At 30.7% G+C, this 9,098-nt stretch overlaps 1 pseudogene across 1 annotated transcript; it reads left to right on the top strand.

The window, feature by feature from the left end:
- Positions 1 to 6,638: 6,638 nt before the first annotated feature.
- On the top strand, positions 6,639 to 8,894 carry LOC120088896 (L-type lectin-domain containing receptor kinase IX.1 pseudogene; annotated as a pseudogene). The gene has a single exon (XR_016523969.1). The product of XR_016523969.1 is annotated as an L-type lectin-domain containing receptor kinase IX.1 pseudogene (transcript).
- Positions 8,895 to 9,098: the final 204 nt, after the last annotated feature.

Raw genomic sequence — 9,098 nt, forward strand, 5'->3', positions numbered from 1 at the left:
CACCTACCGCGTCAGAAGTGGCAGTGATTCAGAGCGGGACCACCAATGTTGTTGGCATATGAGCTCTATAAATAGAGGCTTTGAGCCCAAATTCAAGGTATCTGAGCTTCTGCCTTAAGGCAGATCCTTGTGATCACAGATGAGAGCATGAGCAAGATTTTCTTTGAGGATTCTTCACCTCCACAGCCCATTCCGAGTGACGACTGAAGTTTCGCCGGAGATAAAGCTAAAAAAAGACTACTCCACCACCCATCCATAGCACCACCGACAGCCTTGAAGTACATCTGATGGAAGCAAGAGATTGCCTACATCTAGCCCTCCATCTTTCTTCTTATCTTTGTATTGTATTACATTTTAGCTTAAGACATTAATACATTTTGTAATCAATGTATTTCTTTAGTTCCTTCAACACCGTCAATCCTCTTTTACATTTTCTTCTTTATCATCTTTTACATTCATTGCAAAGAGTTAAGGGAAGGTTACAAGAGTTATCGCATACTCAATCATGCAGTATAGAGATATGATGCATGTAGCAACCCACCAAGAGGTGTACGTTGTACGAGTATAACGAGTCAATCCTCTTTTCTTAATGTGAGGCTATCGCAATGCTTGTCTATGAGCTGAGTAGCTATAATCACTGCCCGAGAGAGTAAGTAGTGGAATTCACTAAGCAAAGTAAATAGTATTCCTAAAGATAGGAATAATCTTATGTTCAACGCAACCATACGTTATAGAGATATAAGCATGAGGCTGACCACCGAGAGGTGTGTGATGCGTTAGTGTGGTGAGCTGGGATTACCCTTACGACCAAGCTTAACGCCGCAATGAATCTATCCCCTCCACAATTCTATTTCTTAATGCATATTATTACGCGTTAACAATTGCCGCATCTCTACCAATTCTCATAGTTAAACTTCCATTGCTCAATCTATTTAGTTAGGAGTAGGAGTAGTGTATAATCCTTTAACTTTTTTCTTTCTGCTTTTATTCATCGCCTCAAACGCATTACTTCACAAACATTATTGAGTAACAAGTCCCTGTGTTCGACTTCGGATCACCCCGATAAACTTACGTTCTCGTTATACTCGTCGAGAAAGCGAGAAAACTTGTGACAGGAACGCATGATCATCACATACATGCTTAAACACATATTGTATATTTTCTATGTCCAACACATGACCATCTATGCATGAAGATTAACGCATAACATAAGATGCACGCATATATATTTTTCTTCCTTTTTCCAACGCATCAATGAGCTCTTCAACTTTCGTAGTAAACTAAATAGAAGACTATATATGTTGTTACCTAGTAGTATTGAGTTTATGTTGGGTTTTAAGTTCTATATTGACTTTGAAATTCAAATATGTTGATATGAGTTGATTTGTTTCAATTCTTAATATTCTCAGTTGAGTTTTAAGTTCTATATTGAGATTGAGATTGAAATATGTAAATTCGAGTTGGTTGTTTCAATTCATTAATGTTCTTAGTTGAGTTTTAAGTTTTATATTCATTTTGAGATTGGTATATGGTATATTGAGTATTAAATTTATTTAAATTTGTATTTTGTAGGTATCTTGAGATTATGTTGAAGATACATCTCCCGAAAAGCTTAGTTAGGTTGTAGAATTGTGTTCTATAAGTAGTTTGTTATTATCTAATGTTACTTTGGAGTTAAGGATTTGTTGATGTTATGTTATATTTAAGATAAATAGTATTAGTGATTGTTTACTTGATAAATTCTTAAGATTCAAACATGTTTATTTGTAAAATTATTATAGTTTATTTGATATTTGTAAGATTCAAATAGGTATGACATTTGTAAAGAAAAAAACAGATATAAAATATATTAAATAAAGTAAAAAGTTAATGACTTATATCCCAATGGTCTAAAGGTTGGAAAAAATGTAATTTCATGCATTTTTTAACTTTTTCCGACGCTAAAATAGATTACCGTCGGCATAAGTAACCATATCTCAATAGTCTAGGGGTCGAACAAAATGCAATTTCACCCTAAAATTGTTCAACGTTAACTTTTGCCGAAGGTAGTATCGTAGAGAAAGCGTCGGGATAAGTAACAATATCCCGACGACCAAAACAAACCGTCGACATAAGCTGACTTCTCCCGACAGTTGTAATTTATTCTTACTATCGAGAGAAATGACTTATCTCGGCGCCAAAAGGAACTGTTGGCATAAGTTGACATCTCCCAACAATTGTAATTTTTTTTTACCGTATGAGAGAAAGGATCTATCCCGACGGTTTCGTTTAGGGTCAGCAAAAAGGCCCCATCCTTGTGATCTGTCGAGATATCTTTTTTCCCTACGCCACGACTTTTTTGGATTGGGAAAGTTTTCCACGACGGTGCTTTCTCAATGATTTTGCGATGATTGGATTACAATCGGGATAGGTTGTGTCGACGATTTTTTGAACTTTTGTCGACGGTTTCCATCGTTGGGAAATGTTCAAATTCTTGTAGTGAATCTTCTAGGAATACAATATTATCTACTACTCTCAATTCATAATTTGATACCATTAAATGACATATTAACTTGTTATGAATTTATTTTATGGACTCATAATTCTTGATGTTACTATCATGACAAAGAATGAACAAGAAAAGTTCTGGCTAATTATTGTAGTTCTAGAACTTCTTCCAATAGATCCAACTTAGGTGACAGGCAAGTTTTGTTCATAAAATAATATGCAAAATTAATCACTCAACAACCGTAGAACAAGATAGAAAATAAGATAATGTAAACAATAAAGACAACGAAGTTGTTAAGAAGAAGATTCAATCATAAATTAGACGCTAGAAGTTTATCATAATAGAAACTAAGACACTCATATAAAAAAAAACAAAAAAACATCCATAAAATAAGGTCTATTTAGTAACAATTTCGATCTCGTTTGATAATTATTTGATTTTTTTAAAAAAAAAAAACTAAACATACTTCATCCACATTTTTTATAATGGTTTGCATCTTTCTTTTAAATACAATGGTTAAATTCTTAGCTAAATTTCAAAAACAAATTTTTTAAATCATTGGTTTTTTGAAAGCTACATGTTTTAGTTCTCAAACTTGAATCATTGGTGAAAAATAGATAAGAAATGAGAAAATTTAAAGGTAAAAGTAATATCTTGAGACTTAATTTTTAAAAACAAAAATGAAAAACAAAATAGATACCTCTCTAAACTTTCTTTATGTAAAAATTAAAAATAAAATAAAACAAGTTTGAGCAAAGAAATAAAGTAAAACATAACAAGCTAAATAAGTGGACAGCACAAAAAGAAAAAGATTTGATCAAATGAGTGCCGCACAAATACCGTGGAGTACTTCGTTTTGTGTTTGTACTACAATTTTTTTTTAAACTTATGGATAATTAATTTAATGGTGCTCTTGGTGGACACTCCATGTCATTTTTAAATGAGATGAGATTGACCTGAATATTAATTAATTTTATGGTACATCTTCATTGCATTAATTATATCCACTAATATACAAAATACAAAATATATCATTACTTAATTTGTTCTATTAATTTTAATATGCTTTTGATGACATGTAAGTTAAATTTAATTTTGTATCTCAATTGCATAATGTATATACTTTATATTTATATTTCATATGTTAGTTAATTGATATACTAGATTTAGAGAGAAATAAATACATATATCAACAATATTAGTGATATATCAAATATGAAGTATATCATTGAAAATGATATATTGGTATTTGAAATTTTATATCACTAAAAATTCAAAATAAATTTTATGTATATCATTAGTGTATCAATAGTTTATTAACATTTGATCAATTGCAATACTAAGTATTATATTTGTGTATCAAGAGTTTATAAATTCATTAAATATTAATTTAAAATTTAACAACAGTATATCAATAGTATATTTGTACTCATTAAATATTCATTTCAAGTATTTAATTAGTGTATTACGTAATTTCGCCCGTTCTACTTCCGTGCCGGAGGAAATGGGATGAGAACCCTAGCTGGCGTCAGATCATTCTCGAAAACGGCGAGGCCAAACACGGCATTAATAGTATATCTACACTCATTCTAAATCTATTTCAAATCTAATATTGGTGTAGTGTCACTTATATTCATATTATATTCTAAATTAAGTTTGAAGTATAAAATTGGTATATTAGCAATATATCAATGTCAATTCAAAATTCATTTCAAATATAATATTAGTTTATCCTTAATATATCAATACTTCTTAAGTTTACATTTATTTTAATATATCAGTAGTAGATCACCACCCATTCAAAATTAGATTTAAAGTATGGCATTGATGTATCAATAGTTTATGAACATACATTAATACTTACCAATGAGACAAATTGAACCATTATAAATTAATGATGATGTAAAAAAATATAATATTCTTAAACAAATGAATAAATATTCAAATTAAGTCCACGGATAATAATAAGTACATGAACACTTATCGACAGACAAATTTTATATAATGAATGATAACTTTGGTATAGTAATTATATAACTAACCGATGTACCAAATATAAAGTATATTAGATTGAATGATATATCAAATATAAAGTATACACATAAACTTATACAATAAATATCAAGTATATTAGATATATTATTGATATATATGTTGATACACCAAAGAGGGTAAAAGGGGAATAACACAAAATGAAAATCAGATTTAATAATTTTTTAATTGTATTTGTAAATTTCAAGAAACCATTGCTAAATTTACAATATATATATATTTGTTAGTCTTGCTAATGTTCTTAGGATAAATGACAAGTTTGGTCCCTATGGCTTGAAGGAAGTAAAAATTTAGTTCCTATAATCTTTATTTTTTTTATTTTTTTTATTAAAAAAGTTCTTATAATTTTAAAAATTAGAATTTAGTTCAGTAACTAATTTTTTCGAAACGTACTATCGACAACATATTTTCTATTTAACCTAAAATTAATTTAGATGCTCCTTTCTAAATGTTCTAAAACACAATTTAAACATAATATTTGATTCATAAGAAATAGTCTTATATCTTGTCTATATGGTTATGAATCAAGACAACTTTTGTATAAGTTAGCTAGTTTGAAGACAACTGATGAGTTAAGATATTATTAATTATTGATGATATATTTTAAAAATGAAATGTAATTTTAGTCGCTAATATATTTTTATTTTTTTAAAAAAAGTTAACACGTGTCACACGTATAACCTGATTTTAAATTGGATCACAGAATAATTTTGCTAACGGTATATAAATATTAAAAAAAAATAAGTATTCGTCTGAAAGTCATTTTAAAAATTAAATATTTCCCTCTTGAAAGGGAAGTTTGTTAAGAAAATTTAAAATATATTTTGAGTGATAATATTAAATGCCTAGTTCTGTAAAACTAATCCCCTTGAGATATATATATATATATATATATATATATATATATATTTTAAAAAAAAAGCAACACAAAATTAATACTAAATTATGACAGGTCCATGAATTTTTTTAAAAAAATATATCGTTCATTAATTTTAAAATGTTCCAAATTTCTATCTAATATTAATATAATAGGTCCCTAACATATTCTAACATTTATCTTGGAAAATAATGAATTTATCAAACATAAAATTGTAGTAAGACGTTGACATTTTGATTATATATCCAATAGGTTTGTTAAATTTCAAAACACTTTCTAGACCTAATCAGATAAAAAATTGAAAGTTTAAAGATTTATTAAACACAATAACAAAAAAATTAGGCTCCGTTTTGTAAGTATTTAGGTCTCGTTTGATAACTATTTCGTTTTTCATTTTTTTATTTTAGAGCACTAAGCATATAGACACCACTTTCACATTCAATTTTCATTTGTTATCGAATTTTTACTAATGTTTTAAAAAATCAAGCCAACTTTTGAAAACTAAAGAAAGTAATTTTTAAAAGTTTGTTTTTCTTTTTAGAATTTGGTTAATAATTCAACCATTATACTTAGGAAAGATGCAAATTATTGTAAGCAATGAGGAGAAAATAAGCTTAATTTTCAAAAACAAAAAATAAAATTTGGTTACGAAATAGGACCTTAATTTTTTGATTTTAATTTTTGAAAATTAAACCTATAAATACCATTTCACTTTTAAATTGCTTGCTTTGTTTTCTATTTTCTACCAACATTTTCTAAATTAACCAAAAACTAAAAAACGTTTTTAAAAACTTACCTTTGATTTTTAGAATTTGGTTAAGATTTTAATTCTTTTATTTAAGAAAAATGAGAAAATACACAAATATATATAAAAAAAAAAATCAAATAATTACAAAATGGAGTGTTAATTTATTGGATATTATTTTGATAAAATTGAAAGACATCTTAAACAGACTGATGTAAAAGTTATGAGAATCAAAATTATGTGGAGGTACAATAGGAGATATAAGACATATTTGACCTAAAGAATAGAAGCTCAAAAGTGTACCAGTTAACTCCACTCCTTATTTGATAAATAAAAATAATCCGACCACTAAAAGAACATCTAATATAATATATGTTATTAAACAATTCTTCAGTCATTCTTTGTCCCTGTTCGCCTCTTAGACTTGTGCCCAAAATGGTTTCAAAGTATTGCAAACTTCTTTTATAAGGGCTACAGTAATCTCCCAATACACCAAATGACCCATTGATAAGCCATATGGCTAGGTTCTTGTATGCATTTTCAAGCCATTTCATCCTGTTTCTCTATCTTCCTCTCTCTGTTGTCTCTGTTTCTTTCAAAATAGACCAATTCAAGTCCAATGATAACACCATACTTTATCAAGGAGATGCTATTGTTTTTGGTGGAGAGATTTTACTAAGTGACCCTGAATTTCATTGTCATGTTGGTCGAGCTATTTACAAAGATACTATCCCAATTTGGGATTCTGAAACAGCAAAACTCACTGATTTCACGACCCATTTCACCTTCACCATTGATACAACAAAAGCTTCACCCTACGGCCAAGGCCTTGCTTTTTTCTTGGCTCCATCTGGGTTTCAAATCTCTCCAAACTCAGCCGGTGGGTTTCTTGGCCTTTTCAACAAGACCTACAGTAATTCAATTACAAATCAGATTGTTCATGTTGAGTTTGATACTGGCATAAATGGCTGGGATCCTCCATATGAACATGTGGGCATAAATGTTAACTCCGTTTCTTCTTCTAATCACACTCGTTGGAATGCTAGCTTACATAGTGGGGACGTTGCTGATGTGTGGATTTCCTATAACTCAACCATTAAAATCTTGAGTGTATCTTGGAAATACCAAAAGACATCCACTTTATTAGAGAATACCACTCTGACTTATCCTATTGATTTAATGACAGTTCTTCCACAACAGGCGACTGTGGGATTCTCAGCCGCAACTGGTGCTTATTTAGAGAGACACACGGTATCTTCCTGGGAATTCAACTCTACTTTGGACGTGAAGCCAACAGGTAAAAGTACTGGAAACAAAGTTAGTGTCATTGTAGGTGTAATGGTTTCAGTTGGATGCTTAATTCTCGTGGCAATAATAGTATTTGCTGTACTTTGGAAGTTGAAACAAAAGAAAAGAAAAGCAGAGCTAGGAAATCACGAGGAAGTAAATTTGACATCCATTAACGATGACTTGGAAAGAGGGGCTGGACCCAGAAGGTTTTCTCACAAGCTTCTTGCCATGGCAACCAACAACTTCTCTAAGGAAAGAAAGTTAGGGGAAGGAGGATTTGGTGCAGTGTATAGAGGCTACATACCAAACATAGATTTGACAGTGGCTGTGAAGAGAATCTCAAGGGGTTCGAGACAGGGGAGAAAAGAGTACATAACTGAAGTGAAGATCATTAGTCAGCTTCGACATCGAAATTTGGTGCAACTCATTGGTTGGTGTCATGATAAGGGGGAGTTCTTGTTGGTTTATGAATTCATGTCTAATGGTAGTCTTGATTCTCATCTCTTTGGTAAGAGAACCCCTCTTGGTTGGGGTGTGAGATACAAGATTGCTTTAGGTTTAGCCTCTGCTTTGCTATATCTTCATGAAGAATGGGAACAATGTGTGGTTCATAGAGATATTAAATCTAGTAATGTCATGTTGGATTCAAACTTCAATGTCAAGCTTGGAGATTTTGGACTCGCTCGATTAATGGACCATGAGTTGGGTGCTCAGACAACTGGGTTGGTAGGAACTTTGGGCTACTTAGCTCCTGAATACATAAGCACAGGTAGAGCAAGTAAAGAATCTGATGTGTTCAGTTTTGGAGTGGTTGCTTTGGAGATTGCCACCGGAAGAGTGTCGAGAACTTCGATGGAAAAGGATTCTCATAAGGGTTTGGTGGAGTGGGTTTGGGATCTTTATGGGAGTGCACAACTGATTGATGGCGTGGATGAGAAATTACAATCGGAATATGACAAAAAACAAGTGGAATGTCTAATGCTTGTTGGATTATGGAGTGCTTATCCAGACCCTAATCTTAGACCTTCCATAAAACAAGTGATTCAAGTTCTTAATTTTGAGTCTGTTGTGCCCAATCTTCCGAATAAAATGCCTGTTCCTACATATAATGCTCCTTCTACATCCATGAGCTCAAATGAAACTACTTTTACAGTTAGTCTTGACATGGGTCGTTGAGCAATGAGCGAAATGTGTCTTGGTTAAGTTGCATCTCTATTGTGTTATGTTTCCTTGGTTATACAGTTATTTGTGAGGGACACTAAATTGTCTTGTTTAATTCAGTCTACCCAATTCGTCTACTTGAAGGTCTTTTTCTATAGATTTAATATTTACTTTATATTTTACACACTCTCGTTTTGATGGTGACCTCTTTCTTTCTTTTTTTCTTTCTTTCTTCTTCTTTTTTTAAGTTTATCTTAGCTTTTAGGATTGTATTATCATGATTGACCAAAGTTTTTATTAGTAAATAAAACTCTTTTTCTTTTGAAATTATGATTGGATCAAACAAATCTTTGAAATATAACAAATTTTCCATCATTGGTCTCCAGATGGATAATTGATTGATGTCAATTTATTATTGAATTACCTCCAGTATTACTAGTAGACTCCATAACAATGATTAAATTAAAAAACTTTCTCTGATACCA

This window comes from Benincasa hispida, chromosome 10, assembly GCF_027475165.1.
Source record: "Benincasa hispida cultivar pf3 chromosome 10, pf3_genome.v1.1, whole genome shotgun sequence".
NCBI classification, from domain to species: domain Eukaryota; kingdom Viridiplantae; phylum Streptophyta; class Magnoliopsida; order Cucurbitales; family Cucurbitaceae; genus Benincasa; species Benincasa hispida.